Source organism: Aquarana catesbeiana, linkage group LG10 (assembly GCF_042186555.1).
Source record: "Aquarana catesbeiana isolate 2022-GZ linkage group LG10, ASM4218655v1, whole genome shotgun sequence".
Lineage (NCBI taxonomy): Eukaryota > Metazoa > Chordata > Amphibia > Anura > Ranidae > Aquarana > Aquarana catesbeiana.
The window spans coordinates 32,816,279-32,836,014 of NC_133333.1; the positions used below are offsets into that span (position 1 = coordinate 32,816,279).

General features: G+C 41.7%; 1 protein-coding gene across 1 annotated transcript in view; it reads left to right on the top strand.

The window, feature by feature from the left end:
- Positions 1–19,736, top strand: part of LOC141110554 (phospholipase A2 inhibitor and Ly6/PLAUR domain-containing protein-like) — a 118,807-nt gene that overhangs the window by 42,350 nt on the left and 56,721 nt on the right. The window lies entirely within an intron of this gene.

A 19,736-nucleotide genomic window follows, 5' to 3' on the forward strand; every position in this document is an offset into this window, starting at 1 on the left:
TGTAGAAAGCTTAAAAATGATGCTGGCATGAAAATAAGAAAACAGAAGAAATTAGGCCTTCCCCAGGCAAAGAAATGGCTTGAGGAGGCTAACCATAGGTTAAATTCAGAAAACCATAAAAAGACTATGTTCTTGAACAAAGAGGAGGACAATAATATGACCGTCCTCTGAAGTTTAGTTCAGCAAGTATTGACTGAACAAAACGTAACAAACCAAATGCAACCTGACTCTCCACTGTTTGTTGTTCCCCCGTGGTCACCTGGGTCACCCGCAGATGCAACCGATTCTCCTATGGCTGCAGCTAAAACCCCTCTCAAAATGACTCTTGCTGTCCAGAGGAGTCCACAAGGGACCCCCTTTACAGCAACTGTTACAAAATTTTTCGGGGACCTGGTGAACCAATTGATATCCCCCTCAGCTGGGGAACAAACAGAATGTGGAGAGGAAAAATTTCCACTAATTGAAGTTCCCAAACCTAGGGCAGGACAAAATGTAGGAGGTATAGTAGTCCCCAACACTATGATGGTCTATCGCCCCTGGACCCCTGAGGATGTTAAAAAAACTACTGAAGGGGTACCACATCCCAAGGTTAACATAGCTTAAATCAGGGATGGTATCATGGGAATGATTGCTAACTATCATCTTATTGGGAGGGAAATAGAGCAGGTCACCAGACAGATCCTGGGTCCCGACTGGCATCATGTAGTGGGAGATTGGAGTGGATTAAACAATCAGGGAGTTGTGTTGCCTCATGATGATGCAGCACTAGAAAACAGGAGGAATGCTCTTATAGCAAGGATAGAGAATAGATGGATACATCGAGCCGACTGGTCCATTATAAATCAGTGTGTGCAGGGAGAAGAGGAAACAGTGGACAATTTCATTGTTAGGATGAGGGAGATTTTCAATAATCACTCAGGAATAGAAGTCCCAGTAAATCAAGTAAACGATAGCCCATATGAGCAACAGCTAAAGGATGCAATCTTGAAGGGGCTGTTTGCCCCTATATCAAGTTTGTTATCAAACACATGATCAACCATAGGATCTGCAGACTACAGGGGCTGATAGAGTATGCAAGGCATGCTAAGCGGCACTTCCAATCAAAAAAGAGAGTAAAGAAAGGGAAAGTGTTTATGAAGATGAAGGTAATGATGTGTATGTCATTGAGAAGGAGAACAGAAGGATAGGAAACACCTGAACAAGGCCCCGCATTTAGGACTATGAAAAAAAAAAAAGAGAGAGAGGGGAGTGTTTCCTGTGAGGTAAAAGAGGTCACTTGGCAAAAGAATGTAGGTCAAGCAGAGAGGAAGATGCATGAAGATGTTGGTATGTCTGCAGAGAGAGAGATACAGAAGAAAATGATGAGAAAGAATCTGAAATTTTGGATGTGTGCACTGTTGAAACTTGTTTGCATGTTAAAGTCAAGTCAGAAATAATCTTGGTTGTGAAGGGTAGATGGCTAACATTTCTCTGTGATACTGGGGCTTGTAGGACCCTAATACACCCGCTGGATATGAAAAGAAAAAGGTGTAGTATATGTAAAATCTGCAAAATGGGTTGATGCACCAGGAGGTCATGTCTGAAGGCCTTACTGTGGAAGATCCACAGACGGGTAAATAGGCTCAGTGTAAAATTGTCATTATGACTAAATGTCCTGTTAATTTGTTGTGTAGAGACATGTTGCACGCTCTTGATATTTCTGTCATACCAGTGGAGGGAGGTCTCAGAGCCCATCGGCTGTGTGAAAAACAAATCACAGCCGTGGATAATGAGCCCTGATACTGGTATAGCCTGGAATTTGCAAACTGAGGGATTAAATATACCCAAAACCCTGGCAGAAATAATTGACAAAGAGTCTGTGAGGAAAAGGTATAAGGTCCAGACAAACCTCTATTGCACCATGTACTACAGAAAGACTTCTGGGCCTGATAAGTCCTATGAGAAACAGTTAATGAGTCTCACTAACACTGAAGTTCTATTAAAATGTCTGTACTGTGATAAGGAAGGAAATAGCGTGGCTACTTGTCTTCTACCATAGCCTATTCTGCAAATATACAGGCAGGATACTGTACCTCATGTTTCGGTTACCCAGAACCCCAAGGTATCATGGCATGAGCTAGGAGAATTTATCACGAACTGGGTCCAACTGGCAGATGAGAAACTAAAATCCAGAGGGATTCAGAGGTATAGGAGGCATAAGGGAGAGAAAGATGGGTGGAGACTCGTGCAGGATTTACAGGCAGTCAATGGGGCCGTATTACCGAGGGCCCCGGTGGTCCCAGACATGCATGTCCTCCTGAACGAGCTCTACCCAGAGAACGAGGTATTTTCTGTTATTGATAACAGTAATCCTTCTTTTCCATTCCCTTACACAAAGACAGTCAGTTCTGGGTTGCATTTATGTACACGAAAAAAAAAAAAAAGAGGTACACATACACTAGGTTATCCCAGGGATATTTTGTGAAAGTCCAACTATATTCTCACAAAGAATGTCCAATAATTTGTCTCGGTTTGTACCTCCCAGTGTGAGTTAAATTCTCTTGTATGTGGATGACATTCTGGTAGTAATGTATGTAAAATTACCATGGTTCTGATGCATTTCCTCGCAGACCAAGGTTAAAAGGTCAGCAAAGACTAATTACAACTGTGGAAAGAAAAGGTGAAATGCCTGGGTTACATTTTGTCTCAAGAAGGTAGACTTTTGCATGAGATCCGAAAAGAGGCCATCCTTCAAGTCCCCAAATCACATACCAAAAAAATAAATGATGTCATTTCTTGGCATGGCAAATGTCTGTAGAGCATGGATAGCAAATTATGCTATGGAGGTGGAGCCTCTTTCTGATCTCATCTATGGTTCACTAATGTCTGCAAAAGATTCCATTCAGTGGAATGTGCAAGCAGAGGATGCATTTACGAAGGTAAAGCACCTCATTGTGGGTTATGCTTAGCCTTCCTAATTAAAGTAAAACCTTTTATCAAACTGTAGATTGTAAGGAAGGATCTCACGGATGTTCCCTTTCTAGATGCTGACATTTCCTTTTGTGTTGATGGGTCTTGTAAAAAGGACGATAAAGGGGTACATCAAACGGCATACGCTATAGTAATACATGACCAGGTCATTGAAGCCAGACCCCTTCCCAGTTCCTACTCTACACAACAAGCTGAAATTATTGCCCTATCTAGGGCCTGTAGTCTAGGGGAAGGGAAGAAAATAAATATTTATGCAGACAGCCAATACGCTTTTTCTACTATACACATATTTGCCCAGCAATGGAAAAATAGGGGTATGATTACGTCCACAGGTAAACTAATCTCACATAGAGATCTTATTCTGGCCCTTCTAGAAAATGTACAGAAACCAACATAAGTGGCTATTTGTAAATGTACAGCACACAGAAAGGGAACAGATCCAATTGCTCTAGGGAATGCACTAACAGACAAGACCGCAAGGGAAGCTACTACAGGACCGCAAAAAACACACATATACTATACAGGTCCCCAAGAGAATGGTGAGGTACGGAAAGCTATTGATAAAACATGGTTATCAGAAATGCAGAAAACATCACCGGCAGGTGAAAAACAAAAGTGGTTATCTAAAGGGGCAACGCTGGTCAATGGTATATACACAAGTACAGAAGGTAAACCCATCTTACCAACATCACTATTTAGATATGCTGCGTTATTGAGCCATGGGCAAGCCCATATCTCAAAATGAGGGATGGTGCAGGTGATCAATAAGGTGTTCAAAACATATGGGTTTACGAATGACTCTAGAGATTTATGCCTCACATGTCCGCTTTGTAACAGATACCATGCTCAAGGTGCCCTAAGACCCTTAAGAGGTCATTTCCCACAACCCTCTTATCCCTTTCACACGATATGCATGGATTTTATGATTATTGTTGTTTATAAAGTGGGCGGAAGCTTTTCCTATGGCACACCCAAATGGGCAGTCAGTAGCCAAAGTACTTATTAAAGAGGTGATTCCACTTCATGGGATTCCCTCTGTGATTTACAGTGACAATGGCTCCCATTTTGTAAACCAAACAATACAACAAATTGGTAAATGGTACAATATTGACCTAAAAAAACCACTGTGTCTACCACCCACAATCTGTGGGCACAGTGGAGAGACACAATGGTACCTTAAAGAGTAAACTAAGAAAATTGTTGAAGGAAACGGGGAAAAATAAATGGGTTTAGTGTTTGCCAATGGCATTGTTGAGTATAAGAATTACCCCTACTGCTAAAGGACTAACACCGTATGAAATGTTGTATGGTAAACCTTATTATATTCAATAACTAGCCACCGTTCCTCTCCCTAAAGAGGAAATAGACTTGACTTGTATAATAAGAATGTTTTCATAAAATATAACTGGGTCAGAATGTGTAGATGAGAAAAGAGCTATCCTAAGACTATGATGCAAAGTATAGACCCATCAGTACAAGCATTACCAGGAAATTTTACTTGTTTTTCTAAAAATGACAGTAATGCTACAAATGTTGGCACCCTGTCCCCTGAATACTGTGCAATTACAACCCTTACTACAGACATTAAGTATGAACTAAAATGGTTTCAGGAACAGAAACAGCAATTGGCTGATGTTTGGTGTTTGTGTGGAGATAAGAGACAAAGGCCTAGACTGCCACCTAGATGGGAGGGTAGTTGTGCCCTTACCCGATTGCTGCTTCCCTTTTATATAGTTCCTATGAGTGATGAATCAATGAAACTACCAGGTAAATACTTTTTTAAACGTATTAAGCGAGAAACACCACAAGGATCATTTGACAATCGAGTGTATATAGGTGTTCCACGAGGAGTTCCAGATGAAATTAAAGCGCAGAATCAAATAACAGCTGGACTCACCTCACTCTTCATATGGGTCCAGCCCAACAAGAACGTCGACTGGATAAACTACATCTACTACAACCAGCAAAGGTTTGTGAATTACACCAGAGATGCTATCAAAGGTATAGCAGCACAATTGGACGCCACCTCTTTGACAGCGTGGCAGAACCGTATAGCGTTGGATATGTTGCTGGCAGAAAGGGGCGGGGTATGCAAAATGTTCAGGACCTTCTGCTGCACTTTTATTCCAAACAATACGGCACCTGATGGAAGTATCACCAAAGCCTTACAAGGCCTACAAATGCTATCCGAAGAATTAGCTGAGAACTCTGGTGTAGAGAACCCCCTGACAGGACTTTTCGGAAAATGGTTTGGTAAATGGGGTGATCTTGCAAAAAGTTTGCTTATCTCTATTGTCATGGCAGCCGCAGTTCTTACATTGTGTGGATGTTGCTGCATTCCCTGTATTAGGGGAATTCTTCAAAGACTGATTGACACATCTTTAACAAAAACTATGCTCCTCCAGAGCGACACGGAACTATACTCGGAACTTGATGATGAATTTACAACTCTCGCTAAGGACTTATCTGTCTAAATGATAATACCTGGTAAAATGAAAAACCTGGAAATTTGAATTATTGACATTATTAGTATAAAAGGGGGGAGATGTTAGAGAAATTATACTTTAAATGTCAGTTATGAAAGACGCCATTTTGATTATCATGGCCTAGAAATAAGTTATAGTGATAATATGGAGTCAGCAATATATATATATATACTCAGCAATATATATGCTTAGATGTGCAGTTTTGAATTTTTGTGTTGACTTGGGGAGTTTTCAAGTCAGTATCCTGTAAGCATTGTTATATGTAAGATAACAGTCTGTAACAGACACTTCCACCTTTCCTGTTCTGTCCAGAATAAAGTTGAAAATACATGAGACTGGGCATGTTTTAAGACAGGAAAGGGGGGTGTCTAGGGCTTATAAAAAACATGTACCAAAGTATTTTCTTTAGAAATGATGAAGGATGCATGAACGTGTAATTCATTTCTCTTGCATATGCAATAAATATTACCTTGATGCCCGAGGACGGTCTGAGATGGTGAAATTATTTCCCTAACAGTCCGTTCGTGTGTGGGCAAGTCCGGTCGTCCAAAAGTCCGTCGTAACTCCGTTGAAAGTCCAGTGGAAAGACTGTCAGACGTTTGATGCTGAAAAGTCCGCCCGTGTGTACACGGCTTTAGATTGCACACAGGTGGACATCATTTCACTAATTATGTGACTTCTGAAGGTAATTGGTTGCACCAGAGCTTTTTATGGGCTTCATAACAAAGGGGGTGAATACATACGCACATGCCAATTATCAGTTTATTCTTTCTGAAAAATAGTTTTATGTATATATTTTTCTAATTTTACTTCACCAACTTAGACTATTGTGTACTGATCCATCACATATAATTCAGATTAAAAAAACATTGAACTAAAGGCTGTAATGTAACAAAATAGGTAAAAAAGCCAAGGGGGGGGTGAATACTTTTGCAAGGCACTGTACATTGGTCCAAGCTTCACCAATTTACCTATGCAATAAAATTCATACCTGGAATTCAGCTTTAAGTTGAAAAAAAAAACCCCACTGCTTTGGTGAATAAAACAGACTGGGTCACTGCAACAAAAAAAAACTGTTGAATGTTGTTTAGCAGTTTACATGCCTGAAGCTATAAAACTGATCTTCTCTCTCTCGGGATCGGATATTGGTACAGAGTACAGGCTACACCTGCTTCTTATGTGTTTGTTGGCTGAGCTGTGATATGTGGATGTTTGCAAGATTTTAAAGCTGAACTGCAGGCATGTATAATATACAATTATCACCACTTGCTTACAGGGCACTTAAACCCCCCTCCTATACAGAACAATTTTCAGCTTTCAGCGCTGACGCACTTTGAATGACAATTGCGCGGTCATACAACACTGTACTCTGCGGTTTTTATTTTTTGTTTAAAAAAAAAGGAAAAAGACTAAATTTAAATTGTGTTTATTTTTTTTTTTTATATTTTGTTATAAAAAATTTAAAACAGGTAATTTTTCTCCATAATTGATGTAGTGCGCGTGCACAGGGGAGGCCTTCGTATGACGGCCTCCCGGAAATTCAGGTCTGTGCTGTGGCTATAGCATGGATGTCAAGTGGTTAATGCAGTTCTGCATTCATTATTATGTCATTAACCACTTCAGCCCCGCAAGAATTTACCCCCTTCCTGACCAGAGCACTTTTTGCGATTCGGCACTGCGTCGTTTTAACTGACAATTGCGCGGCCGTGCTACGTTGCACTCAAACAAAATTGACGTCCTTTTCTTCCCACAAATAGAGCTTTCTTTTGGTGGTATTTGATCACCTCTGCGGTTTTTATTGTTTGCGCTATAAACAAAAAAAGAGCGACAATTTTGGAAAAAAAGCAACATTTTTTACTTTTTGCTATAATAAATATCCCCAAAAAATATATAAAAAAAATATTTTTTTCCTCAGTTTAGGCTGATATATATTCTTCTACATGTTTTTGCTTAAAAAAATTTGCAATAAGCGTATATTGATTGGTTTGCGCAAAAGTTATAGCGTCTACAAACTAGGAGATAGATTTATGCCATTTTTATTATTATTTTTTTTTTATTAGTAATGGCTGGGATCTGCAATTTTTATTGTGACTGCAACATTATGGCGGACACATCGGACACTTTTGACACTATTATTGTCATTTATACAGCGATCAGTGCTATAAAAATGCACTGATTACTGTATAGATGACACTGGCAGGGAAGGGCTTAAACACTAGGGGGCGATCAAGGGGTTAAGTGTGTCCTAGGGAGTGATTCTAACTGTGGGGGGGATGGGGTACCTAGGAAATGACAGCGATCACTGCTCCCGATGACCTCTGTCTTGTCACTAGGCAGAATGGGTAAATGCCTTGTTTACCTTTCTGCTGCTTCGTGACACGATCGTGGGACACTGGTGGACATCGAGTCTGCGGGTCCCGCGGGCACAGTCACGGAGCATGCGGCGGGTGTGCGCACCCACAGTGCCGCTTCTTAAAGGGGATGTACCTGTACGCCCATTTGCACAGCCGTGCCATTGTGCCGACGTATATCGTCATGCGCAGGTCGGCAAGCGGTTAATATATTTTTTAATGCAAGGAGTAAGTACCTGAAAATGACCTAGTATGTCTCCATCTAGACACAGAGGGTACAGTCCAGTTGGTATGGGTGACCCCAGTCAATACTCTCCTGGGGGCGAGTACTCACCTACTACCCCTATAGTTTAGGGGTCCACATCATTGGAGTCTTCCTCAGCTCTGCTCAGTGTGGCTGAATCTCCAAAGTGTTGTTCATATGACAATTAAAAAAAAATCAAAAAACAGGCAGGGGATTTAAGCATTTTCCTCCAAAATGTAATAAAACATTTTGGTTCTAGATATACTTTAAGGTGCATCTATTAGCTCTAGCAATTGAACACTATATTACCAAAAGTATTGGAACGCCTGCCTTTACATGCACATGAACTTTAATGGTATCCCAGTCTTAGTCCATAGGGTTCAATATTGAGTTGGCCCACCCTTTGCAGCTATAACAGCTTCAACTCTTCTGGGAAGGCCGTCCACAAGGTTAAGGAGTGTGTCTATGGGAATGTTTGACTATTCTTCTAGAAGTGCATTTGTGAGGTCAGGCACTGATGTGGACAAGAAGGCCTGGCTCACAGTCTCTGCTCTAATTCATCCCAAAGGTGTTCTATCAGGTTGAGGTCAGGACTCTGTGCAGGCCAGTCAAGTTTCTCCACACCAAACTCACTCATCCATGTCTTTATGGACCTTGCTTTGTGCACTGGTGCGCAGTCATGTTGGAACAGGAAGGGGCCATCCCCAAACTGTTCCCACAAAGTTGGGAGCATGAAATTGTCCAAAATGTCCTGGTATGCTGATGCCTTAAGAGTTCCCTGGAACTAAGGGGCAAGCCCAACCCCTGAAAAACAACCCCATACCATATCCCCCCTCCACCAAATGATTTGGACCAGTGCACAAAGCAAGGTCCATTAAGACACTGATGAGCAAGTTTAGGGGCAGGAATTTGACTGGCCTGCACAGAGTCCTGACCTCAACCCGATAGAATACCTTTGGAATTAATTAGAGCGGAGACTGCGAGCCAGGCCTTCTCATCCAACATCAGTGCCTGACCTCACAAATATGCTTCTGGAAGAATGGTCAAACATTCCTATAGACACACTCCTAAACCTTGTGGACAGCCTTCCACAAAGAGTTAAAGTGGATGTAAACCCAATGTCATCCTTTCTAAACTACTGCCATAGGGGTTATCTATAAGGATATACATGCCTCCTTCATGTATCCTTACCTTTCAAATGTCTCCCCTCTGTCTGTTATGAGACACGAAAAACTGCAGATTCTGTGGGCGGGTCTGTTGTCTGGAGCTCGGTGGGTGGAGTCGTGATGTCAGTAGACTCCCCGCCCACCTCTACACTCCCCTTGTCAATATGCATTTTCTCCTGTGTATTTCTAACACTGAACTTCTGCTATGATCTCTAACATCCAGTGAAAAGACAGAAAAGTAACCACATGACTTCAGCATGCCAAATCATACTGAGGTGTGGAACAGCCAATCCTTGCAGAGCTGCTGAAGAAAGGAGTGGGGGAGGGAATTAGAAAATAATGCATGTGTCTTAGGCTAGTGCACAAGATATGTAAATCACCCGTCACTCACAGCAAGGGGGAGGATTTGACAAAGTTTATCCCTGTTTGTCAAGTTTTATCTCACTGAACAATAAAAGAGGATTGCTCAGAGCTGGATAACTTTGTGTGACAAGACTGGGCTCAAATGATAGGAAATCTTATACTCTACACTATGACATAAAAAAAAAAAAAATTCGGGTTTACATCCACTTTAAAGCTGTTATAGCTGCAAAGGGTTGGCTAACTCAAATTTGAACCCTACGGACTAAGACTGGGATGCCTTTAAAGTTCATGTGCGTGTAAAGGCAGGTGTCTCAATATTTTTGGTAATATAGGGTATATTATAAAAATATAAATACTGAGAATGTACCTGCCTAGAAGTGACCCCAAACTGCGCTGTGGTCCATATTCATAAACCAAAGTGAGCCGGCTTTGTCAGGACTGAGAAGTTGGGCATTAATTGATGACCTGCATCGGCCTTATTCCTTGACAAGAAATAAATCCAAAGCTATGTATCACGGCACAATACGCCTTTGGGTCTGGCTCTGTTTTGTGTCCCTGTTCTGGGTCCCTGATCTAGAACAAGCATGATTGCTGAAAAAGAGAGAGAATTCCTCGATTATGTTTAATCGAGGTCAGCTTTGATAGTCATCATTTTTTTTATCATACTGTTAATTAATTGGGTTGTTGGAAACATGATAAATGGCATTTCATTCATTCATCTGCTGAGGCAATTCTGTTCAAAATTCTGAAACATATCATCTCTTTAAATGAATAATGCCACAACATTAAAGCGGGGGTCCACCTATCTATCGTTTTTTTTTTTTTTTTTTAGTTCATTCACAAACTTTTCTTCTCAGCATTACATACTCACATATTGTGTGTAATATGTCCGCCTGTGTCAGATTTCGTTGGAAAGAATAACTTATATTATTCACTGCAGGTGGTTTCCATCTTCATTGTGGGCATTTGAAGCCAACAAGCATTTATTTCCTGGATGTGGTGAATGCTGTGCTCCCAGCATTCACTGCTCGTTCCCGCACATGCTCAGTGGCATCCTGGGAAGCCTGAGACTAGCTCCCAGGAGTCTGGGAGAGGCTAGAAACACGCCTACTCCCACGGGAGGAGAACCAGGAAGTGCAAAGAAGAATAGAAAAATAAAAGGTAATTACGGCGATTTAAATTTTTTTAAACGGCATGTCAGCAGTTAGGCAAGGAAGAGAATACATACAGATATTGTTCAAAATTTGGGTGGAACCCCGTTTTAAGGTTAAGTTCCCATTGGAGCTTGAACTTTTTCAAATATTTTTTGGAACTTTTTCAAATATTTTTGGAACTTTTTTTGAGCGTCTTCATACTGGAGCTTTTCTGTTTTAGCCAATGGAAAGCCAATTACTAGGAGAAGGATAGGCAAGAAATTGTGCGAAAAACTAATAAACCCAAAGCCTATATAAAATATGCTGGATACAAATCTGAAGCCTTTAATATCGAAAGAGGTACCCGACAGGGTTGCCCATTATCTCCCTTATTATTTGCCCTTATACTCGAACCCATGGCCCAATACATCAGAACAAACCAAACTATAACTGGCATTGAAGTAGGAGGTATTACACACAAATTATGTATATTTGCAGACGATATATTACTTTTTCTATCATCACCACAGGTCTCTGGTCCTAACTTAATACCAGCTCTTGATGGATTTGCAGCCCTATCCGGCCTTATGATTAATCCTAAGAAATGCCTAGTGCTTAATATTTCACTCACAAACATGGAATTGATCCCGGCTAGGGCTGCACTCCCATTCACATGGGCAGAAAAATCAATCCCATATCTTGGAATTTATTTAACAGCATCTCATTCTGACTTATTCTCAACCAATTATTATCCTATATTAAGACAGATCACAAATCTAATAAAACAATGGTCGCAACTTCCTTTATCCTGGATGGGGAAGATTAATGCAATCAAAATGACTATTCTACCCAAATTGCTTTATCTATTCAGAGTCCTCCCTATTCCAATTCCTTCCTATTTTTTGAGAATAGTACAAAAAAGAGCAACTTTGTTTATATGGGGCTCTTCTAAACCACGTATACCTATACACACACTACATCTTCCCAAAAATAAAGGAGGCCTGGGGTACCCTAATTTTACTAACTACTACAGAGCAGCACATTTGGCCAGTCTGTCCAAATACCATGCAAAACAGGAAATCCCATTATGGGTATTTATAGAGGCTTCAGAAAATGACCCTCTATTAATATCAAATTTATTATGGCTTGATCCTAAAGACCGCTTTAAAATTCATAATCCCATAACTAAACACTTCTTATCTCTCTGGGATAAACTAAAAACCAAATATCAGTTACAATCTCCACACAATCCTCTCCTTTCTTTTATCAGAAATCCGGCCTTTTATCCGGCATGGATCTACCCAAATTCTTTTAAAGCTTGGACAACATCAGGCATTCAGACACTAAATGACTTCATAGCATCTAAATCATTCCTTTCATTCCCATCGCTTAGAGAAAAATATGATCTACCAAACTCTGAGATATTTAGATATCTCCAAATCAAAAATTTCTATACACCATTCCTAAAGGGGGATACACCATTATCCCAATTATCCATTTTTGAATCAATCTGTACAAAAGATCCATTTGCTAAAGGTACAATTTCATCACTTTATAATCAATTATATGGAGTAGCAAATCTTAATAGACCCTCTTACGTTCAGAAGTGGGAGGAGGACCTGGGACGAACTTTAGAAGACACGGACTGGTCTAACATATGGCTCACATCTAAGTCATCTTCACCCAACATCTTAGCACTGGAGACAAATTATAAAGTCCTAACTCGCTGGTACCTTGTACCCGCTAGAGTGGCAAAATATTCACCTAATACCTCAGCTCTTTGTTTTCGAGGATGCCCAGAAATAGGCACATATTTACACATATGGTGGACGTGCCCAGTAATCCAAACCTTCTGGAAGGAAGTCTTCGTGATTGCATCTAAAATATTTAAAAAAATAATACAACCAGATCCATATTTAACTTTACTTAATCTAAAACCGGAATGGTTAACACTCTCTCAATTCAAACTAATGATCCAACTAATAACGGCTGCAAAACAAACAGTGGCCAAGGCATGGAAATCTCCTACATTGGTACTAGCAGAAACAATTCACAGAATGAATAATACAATGTCCCATGCTAAGATGGTAGCCATCGATCAAAATCAAATTCCAAAATTTGAAAAACTTTGGCATCCTTGGATAAAACAACAGTTCCTGTCAAACTTCAATGACTCTGTCCTGTTGCCATGGTAACAGATTAAATGACTTACAGAGACACCCATTCTAAGGCTTCAAAGAGAACTAAAAAGAATAATAAACTGACGAGCGGGACAACCTTGTGGACCATACCTCTACCTTTCAACCCTTTTTCTTCTTTCTCTTTCCTTTTCTCCACCTTACGATTAAAGCTCATTATCAGAATTTATTTGACCTATATACACTCTACTTGTAAACAATATGTATAATAGGTATAAATCATTTAAATACCTACAAAAGTAACTAAGGAAATTATATATATCTTTAATTTAGGTTTACGTGAACCCAATGTTTAATATTTGAAATTTCATGATATTTACCTATATAAACCCTACTGTAAAACAATGAGCTTACTTTATAGATCCTTGTAAACTTACTTTATGTATCTTTATAACATTGTATACTCAATAAACTTCTTTTGACAAGGAAATTGTGCGAAAAACACTTGTTTTCAGGTGTTCTTTTTTGGGCACTTCCATTGAAGCATATAGGAACCAAAAGTGCTAGACTCTTCCCTAAAGAAGCTCCTGTACTTTTTCCAGAAACTGGCAACATGCTACAAGGGACACACCACTGCAGTGTGAGCAGGGACTATTGACACAAGTGGAATTCTACCTGCTGAGCATTGTTGTGCTTCGGCATAAGCACGACAAAAAGGTTGGGTATGAACAGTGCCTAAGGTGACTCAAGAAGGCCGATAAACATTCAGGGCAACTTTAACTGTACGTGTTCTTTAACAACCTGCTTATGTTCGCTAACAATTACCTATGCTCCCTGATGACCTGCTATGTGTTCTCAGCTAAATTAAGGTTAAGGCTGATGTTCTCAGTCATTGTCGGTGCTGTGTACGGAACGGAAAGCTGACATCCTTGTCACACTCACATTAGCACAATGAAAAGGATCTTCCTTGCCCTGTTCATCACCTCTGCCCTCTTCTCAACAGGTGAGCGAAACCTATATTAATTATTAACAAGAATTGATAAAAGGCTTAATATTTTACCTACAGGTTACATATTAAAAATTCTTGATATTTTTCACTGAATGAATTAAATGGTTGATTGGTGTTATTCTAAAGGAAAACTATTTGAAATAAAAAAACCCTAGATCAGGGCTTCTCAACCAGTGTTAAATGGAACCCTAGGGTTCCTTCAGAGGTTGCTAGGGGTTACATTGTTAAATAGCTAGTCAGGTTGAAAAAAGAAACAAGTCCATCTAGTTCAACCATAAAAATAAATACATAAAATTAGTATCAAACAATCCCATATACCCAATCCTATACCCACAGTTGATCCAGAGGAAGGCGAAAAACCCCAGCAAAGCATGATTCAATTTGCTACAGCAGGGGAAAAAATTCATCCCTGATCCCCCAAGAGGCAATCGGATTTTCTCTTGATCAACTTTACCTATAAATGTCAGTATCCAGTTATATTGTGTGCATTTAGGAAAGAATCCACCTCTGGAGGGAGTCTATTCCATATTTTCACAGCTCTTACTGTGAAGAAACCGTTCCTTATTTGGAGATTAAATCTCTTTTCCTCTAGGCGTAAAGAGTGCCCCCTAGTCCTCTGTGTTGACCATAAAGTGAATAACTCAACACCAAGTTCACTATATGGACCCCTTATATATTTGTAGATCATATCCCCACTTAAAGTGGCTGTAAACCCTTTTGAACAATTAAAAAAAAAACCTGCAAGATAAAGGCATAATGAGCTAGTATGCAAAGCATACTAGCATATTATGAATTACTTACCTGAGATTGAAGCCCCTGCAGTGGTCCTCGTTCACCACTCAGGCGGCCGACATCTCCCCGGGGGGTTACTTCCGGATATCGCAGCTCCGGCACTGTGATTGGCCGGAGCCGCGATGATGTCACTCCTGCACATGCGCGTGGGAGCCGCCGGGAACGGCACAGTACAACTGAAGCAACGGCACGTACATGCCATTGCTTCAGTTTACTTAAGTGCGCATGTGCCGATGACGTTGGTGCATGCATATACAGGGATATCTCCTAAACCGTGCAGGTTTAGGAGATATCCAGTGTAGCTACAGGTAAGCCTAATTATAGGCTTGCCTGTAGTTTAAAGTGGTTGTAAAGGGTTTACAACCCCTTTAATCTCCTCTTCTCAAGAGTGAATACATTCAGTTCCTCTAATCTTTCCTCATAACTGAGTTCCTCCATGCCTCTTATCCGTTTGGTTGTCCTTCTCTGCACTTTCTCCAGTTCCCCGATATCCTTTTTGAGAACTGGTGCCCAAAACTGGACTGCATATTCCAGTGTTTTGGACCGAACAGAACCGCTCGGTACCCTTGTTTCTGTCCCCCTGGCCAAATTAACCTTCGATGTGAAAATGTGCACATTCAACCACAAATCACGGACACGTTCAGTAAGTTTGGTACTTCTGTCGTTTACTTCCTGGGCTCAAAATGATATATTGAGAGCCGGATATTTCGTTATCAAATCAAATAAAACAAGTATGTACAAACCACAAATTATACATATTCATTATTGTGACGAAATGTAAGCTTTGCTGGGTTATATCTGTATAAGGAGATAGCAGACTATCATAGCTAATTACGGTGTCTTATTTTCAGTTCCTGTTTGTCTTGAGTGTAGCCTCATAGGCCTGAAAATAGGTGCAATCTTCTTAACTTTGTTCTTTGTACTTTAACTCTTGCAGTTCTGTTTCACATGAAAGGAGAAGCTGGCAGACATCTAATTTGAGCATGATTAAGGCTAATAGCTGAGTATAAGAAAATAAGCACTTATACTTATGCGATTATATTAGAAATAGGTATTTCACAATAACACTCATAATCACATTCCATTACAGTCCCCCCTTGAAATGCGTACTTCCTTAAAACTGTCCCTCACACTGGAGAACAACCTGTCATTTTCACCCGGCTCATTTCACCGACTGCAACTCTTTTAAGCTGTATGTAGAGAAAGGGCTGTGACTAGCTCACCACCCCCCTCAATACAGCTGGTGAAATGCCGCCAGGTGCTATCTGTCCCTATAGCCCTACGGTGTTGCATCCCGGGGAAGGTTGACTGTAACGGAGTGTAATGTGTAACTTTCATCATGGGTTTCTTCAAGCCCTACATAGACATCGTCGTCATCTGGGATCTCTTGGTTCAAAAATGTGGGGATATTTTGGTTAACAGCTTTTTCTACACACTTCTTAATACAGGGGAAGACACAGCAGATTATGGCAGCTATTGTCAGGACGGCTATCCCTATCTGGGTCAGTAGTCCTTGCCATCCTCCTTTTATCCAGGTAAAATACTGGTCCCATGGGTTGGTGAGCCCTGAATTCTGTTTCAGTTCTTTGGATAAGTCCTCAAGTTTCTGTATGGCTAAGGTCACCTTACCATTTGGGCCGGTGTTGGCTGGGATGTAAGTGCAGCATGTACTTGTCTCAGGGATCATCTTGCATACACCCCCCTTCTCAGCTAGGAGCATGTCTAAGACCATACGGTTTTGGAAAGTCATGTGTGATGCTGCCTCTAACTGTTCGGCCAGACCTTGGAGTGCGTCCCTGGTGTAATTGACAAATCTTTGCTGGTTGTAGTAGATGTAATTTATCCAGTCTACATTCTTATTTACAGTGATAATGGGAATCAGTGACTCGAAACCTGCTACTACTTGGTCTCTTGCTTTGAATTCATCTGGGACCCCCCTTGAGACCCCTATGGCGTCTATGTATACATGGGGGTCAAAGCTTCTTGCTGGGGCACTCCTACGTTTCCTGTTGGGTTTGGGTACATCGCTTGCTTCTGGCTCTGGGTTCTCTGAGAAAATATGCAGGGGCATTATGGTTTTAGCCATTGCACATTCTCCTGTTCACTGTCCTGTCATTCTACTTCTAACTTTCATGTCCCCACAAATCCAGTACACATCTCCTAGGGACTGGACTTGATTCTGCACTAGGTCTGCAGACACCTCACTATAAGACTCGCAATAACCCTCAGTGAAGTTCCCAAGGGGTTTTCCCACCCCATGGTACTTCCCATAACATGTATAATTGCCAGGATATATGGTAATACCTTCTGCTGGTTTAGGGGCTTTTGTGACTATGGGGTACTCCTTTTTCCAATGCTCACATAGGGAGTGGTTTGTAGCTGTGTTGGTAAACAAACTAAGGACACAGGTCTCATGTTCTGGGGGTATGTTAAGGGGGACTGTTCCTAGATGTGGTTTAGCCCCCCCACACACGAAGCAATTAGTCTTGTTATGTTTCCCTGCATTGTACCTCATCCATTCGAGCCATAAGTTGACATCTGAAAAACCGGTCTCAGCAGCCATGGTATCCTCAAAGGTAGGGTCTGCCATGGCTACCATGTCTCCTGTTTGCATGTGAGGCTTTAGGGGGTTCGAATTGGATGTAGATTGGGGAACTGTCCACTCTGGACTGTCTTTCAGTTGAAAATGTTTCCTAAAGCTGGGATACCCATTTGCCCACCATAGACCCAATACATAGGTCCCACTGTTCCCTGGGCTGGGATTCTCAATGGTTAGTCTAAACTCTTTTGTGAAGTATTGATCTGTGTGCTTGTTGATTGTCATTCTGTCTAGGAGTGATTTCCCATTCTTGTCTTTCTTATTTTGGGCGATTTCAGGCTTATACCCCCAGTTTGTGTCCCCAGTGTTCCAACCCACTGCTCCCCAGTAATCAAAGTTGTCGCCCCAGTAGTCGTCGGTAATACATACATACACAGTCATGGGACCTATTGCTCCTTCATAGGATCGGATTCTGTAATCTGTACCTGGAAGTATCTTACTATAAGGGGATATAAACGTGGCAACATGTGTGTTGGATGAGTTGTACCAGAATTGAGTTATACCATTTTTCTGTTTGATGGCCACCTCTTGGACCTGAGCAAAGATTATAACACAAAGGATAAGCAGGATCATGGCTTGGTCTTCTCAGCCTCTTCCTTGGGCACAGGACTTGCGGTGAGAGGCGTGTATCCACGAGTTCCTTCTGGCCACTTTTACTGATGTGGTGGTTGTCAGAAGGACTTGGAAAGGACCATCATATCTGGGTTCAAGGGTGTGTTTCCTCAAAAACTTCTTTATCAGGACCCAATCACCAGGGACAAACTTGTGCGATCCTGTGTCTAACTCAGGATCTGGAATGGAAGAAAACACTTGCGCATGGACACGGGTTAATTCTCGAGATAAGGCAGTCACATAATCAGTTAATACATCAGATTGCAGTTGCAACTGTTGTGAAAAATAACAACCCAGTCTGGGGGCTGAACCAAACAATATCTCATAGGGTGACAAACCATGATTTCCCCTTGGGGTGTACCTGAACTGAACAAGGCAATGGGTAGGCTGTCTGGCCAACTCATTCCTGTTTCCTGAGACATTTTTAGCATTCTAGACTTTATTGTGCCATTTAGTCTTTCCACCTTCCCACTACTCTGAGGATGGTATGGAGTGTGGAAAGCTAGTGTGACCCCTAAGGCTGTCCATATCTCCTTGGTTACTGAGGCCATGAAAGCCGGCCCCTGATCACTCTCTATAACCTCTGGGACACCATATCTGCAAGCAATTTCTGTTAAAAGCCTTTTAGCTGTGGTCTTCGCCGTCATGTTGGTAATGGGATAGGCTTCCGGCCTACGTGGCAGACGCAGTCTCTTGTTTAATTCAGTGATTCCTTCAACTTCTGTGGCTCCTTTTTTGATCCACACTTCTTTTTCTTCTTTGTCAGCTGTCTCTTCAGGGGTGTCTATTGGGTCATCCAGGATAGGTGCATTCACTCTGCTGACCACTTCTCGCGTTCCATCTGCAGCTTGCTTTGCGGCAGTATCTGCCAAATAATTGCCTCGTGCTTCTTGGGAAACCAGTTTGCCGTGTGCTTTTACTTTAAGTATGGCCACCTGCGTTGGGAGCAGTAAGGCATCCATCAGGTTCTTGATAGCTCTGCTGTGTTTTACAGGAGTTCCTGCTGCTGTCAGGAATCCTCTAGTTTTCCAGATGATCCCAAAATCGCAGGCATCTTGTGCAGACATGGGGGGGGGGTAACGCTGAGGCTTGGAGGACCGTCTTCAGTGGTAACTGCATATCCTGTATGGTACCGCCCAGCATCATCTGCATATCTGGAACCATCCACAAAGATTGTCAGGTCAGGATTTTCAAGGGCAGTTTCACTGACTGTCGGCAGGTGTGATGTCTCCATCTTCATCACTTCAAAACAGTCATGGGCGGTATAGTGGTAATCATCTTCCACAGAGGTTCCCCCCTCGAGAAGGGGATGTAGAGTGGATGGGTTGAGGGTTTCACATCGGGGAATGGTGATGTTGTCAGGGAGAAGTAAGGCACACTGGAGTCTGAGGTGTCTTGCTGAGGACAGGTGTTTGGGCTGGATCTGGTTCAGTATGGCAGTGATGTCATGAGGAGCAAGAAGGATTAAGGGGTAACTCAAGACGAGGTCCGCAGTCTTGTCCAAGAGAACTTGGGCTGCAAAGACGGCTCTGAGGCAGGAGGGTCCCCCCTTGGCCACTGAGTCCAGTTGGCAGGAGTGATACCCTGAGTCTGTTATCATGGGCCTGAGCCCAAAACTCCTGTGGCATGTCCTTGCCTCTCTGAGACAAACAGTTTGAAAGTCTTGAAAGTCTTTTAGTCCAGAAGCAGAGGCTGCTGAGAGGATCTCCTTCAGGGTTTCAAAATTGTCCACAGCTTCTGGAGAAAGCAGGAAAGGGTCAGATCTCAGGGCATCATAAAGGGATTGCTTGACCTTGAGGCAAAGGGATTGCTTTGATTGCAGCAACTCTTTCTTCAGTGAGATGTCAGGTGCCTTGGGAGATGCAGAGGCCTG